This window comes from Carlito syrichta, unplaced genomic scaffold (assembly GCF_000164805.1).
Source record: "Carlito syrichta isolate Samal-C Ts95f unplaced genomic scaffold, Tarsius_syrichta-2.0.1 Scaffold303305, whole genome shotgun sequence".
NCBI classification, from domain to species: domain Eukaryota; kingdom Metazoa; phylum Chordata; class Mammalia; order Primates; family Tarsiidae; genus Carlito; species Carlito syrichta.
The window spans coordinates 513,232-515,927 of NW_007247401.1; positions in this window are offsets into that span (position 1 = coordinate 513,232).

The following is a 2,696-nucleotide window of genomic DNA, read 5'->3' on the forward strand; positions in this document are numbered from 1 at the left end:
TGACTCATTCAGGATGGAGGGCAGTATCTTTATACAGTTTTTCTCTGATGCCTCCAATTTTTCCCTGAAGAGTGAGGAGGGTTCACATCAGTTTCTTTTTCCATGAGCATTCTGTTCCTCCAGACTAGAATATTCCTTTCTCCCCAGACCATTTAGGCAGATGTTGCTTGTCTTTTACTTCTCAGCACAATATTCTTCAGGGAGTTCTGTTCCTCCCTCCTTCCCCTCTTGCTCTCTTTCTCTCTCTCACTTTCTTTACCCTCTTACTTTGTACCAGGTCCTGGGTCAGATGTTGGGTATTAAAGATAAGTCAATACAAACATATCCTTGTCCTTCCTTATGGAGCTTATGTCTGGGGTCAGGGAACAGGCAGCACAGTTGGTAAACATAAGAGTCCTGCTGTGATAAGCTTCAAGTATGCAAGGTCCATGTGCTATAAAGAACCAAAATTGGAGGAATTGTACCTAGTTGGGGAGGTCAGGGAAGGCTGCGTTAGCAACCAGGGACACATATGAGCATCTTAAGCAGATGAACAACTCATGGAAAGATCTCAAAGCACATATTAGAGGCAGAAAGAGGGCTGGGACAGTCAGAGAAGAGTGCAGGCTGTGTTTCAGAATGAGTTGCAGAGAGAGAGAAAGACAGGTTACCCAGGGCTTTGGGCATGCTCTAGAGTTGTCTTGATTCTAAGGGCAAAGAGAAGACATTGAGGTTTTAAAATGTGGGATGGAGAAGCAAGTGTTAAAAGGTAGAGGAATAGAGGTTGGGGTAAAGGGTGGCAAAACTGAGTTTTCCTTTCAGAATCTCTCTGTGGCTTCATTGTATAGAATGAACTGCAAAGTGGCTGGGAGCAGACCTGGCAGGAGTTGGTACAGTGGTCCTATCAAAACATGATGGTGCTAGTGGAGACAGTGCCAATGAAGATAGAGAGAGATACAACATTCCAGAAGATCGTTAGGAGTAAAACTAAGGGGATTTGTCGAAGTACTGGCAATAGGGAATGAAGGCGTATGAGAATTCCCTGGTTATTGACTTCTACTCTGGGTAGAGTGGGGGGGTAGGGGTGGTATTGTTCTTTGAGATGGGTTGGACTGAAATAGGCCCTGGTTTGAGAGAGCAGATCATAGGTACTATAATGCCCTTCCCCCCATCTAGGCCAATTCTCCCAGTATAAACCCACTCATCATTGTCTGGGTAGTTATGTATGTATTTATTAGATAAATTTCCTGAACAATTATTAGCTTCATGAGGGTGGAACTTGAATTTGTCTTCTTCACCAGAAAAATCCACAGGGCTTGACTTGCTGGCATTCAGCAAATGTTTGTTGAATAAATTAGTGACCATCTGCCTCACTCTGTCTGCCCATGGGAAATCACCATTTGAAACATTTGCCATTTTTGTAACCTTCATGCATCCCATACAGAATTTGTTACTAACTTCACTTGTTGGAGTTGAAAAGCACCGGGCTTGAAGTCAAAAGATCTGGGTTAAAGTCCCACTAGTTATGTGCTGTGCTAGCAAAAGGCCCATAGATGAGTCAGAAATAATCTAGAAATATGTTCCTTCATTGAGGGGCAACCTGAAAGTCAAGCCAGTCAGATATAAGCACAGTAAACTGAGCCAAGTTATTGTCATTCTGACAGTGTCCTCTCTGGTATGCCCTGTAATGGCTCATTCTATTTCTTGTTTTTAGTATTTTTTTTAAGTGAGAAAGCAGGATTTATTGAGAGGATAGAGAAGCTTCCACAATGGGAGAGAACCTGAAGGGGTTCCCTGTTTTTAGTATTTTTTAATGGAGGAATCCTGGAGAGACCTCAGAGCAGATTAGGGGTCCCCAACTAAGGACCAAGTTTTCTTATAATCGTAGGGCTGCCTTAAAAAGAATTTCTCTAGAGATGTTTTTGTAACAGACATTAGCCTCTCGTCATTATTTCTTTGGGACGGAGTCAGAGCCAGAGGGGTTAGTGTATGAGCTATGAGTCACAGAGTGTAAGGGAGGAACACTGACCCAGACTTAGGAGTCCTGGTTCTAGTCCCAACCTGCCATGCGACTGTGGACAAGTAACAACCTCCTGCCCAGGCCTGAGTTTCTGCATGTAGAGGACAAAAATTTGTACTAATCCAATGCCTTCTCCAGGGTAGAACTGGACATTGGGGATATCATTGCAGAAACACAATGGATGTTAGTTTATAAGGCCGAAGTCAAGAAGGACCAGAACTGGTGGGCTGAGGTTGTCAACTTGTTCAGGAGACAGTAGGAGGCACAGGTTCAAATCTCCAGCTGTTCATTATCCTGGGATCATTTCTATCCTTTCATCAATGACATCTCCTGAAATAGGGCTCTCATTATTCCCTATCATAGTGCCTTATTTTTGAAATAACCCATAAACACAACACAATTTAACTTAAATATTTATTCATGTGATTACTTTTTAAATATTTGTCTCTGCTTCAGGGCACTATCAAATGTTCATTCTGTACAAACAGAATTTAGTACTGTGCCTACAAGACATAAATTAAATAAAGACCTATTGGATGGATGGGTGAATGGATGGATGGATGGATAGAAGCAACCATTCTCAAGCTTCAACAGTTCCTTCTTTTTTTTTTTTTTCAGTTGGAGTCTCACTCGGTCACCCAGACTGGAGTGCAGTGGCCGCTCCCGGCCACCGCAACCTTGACCTGCTGGGCTCCAA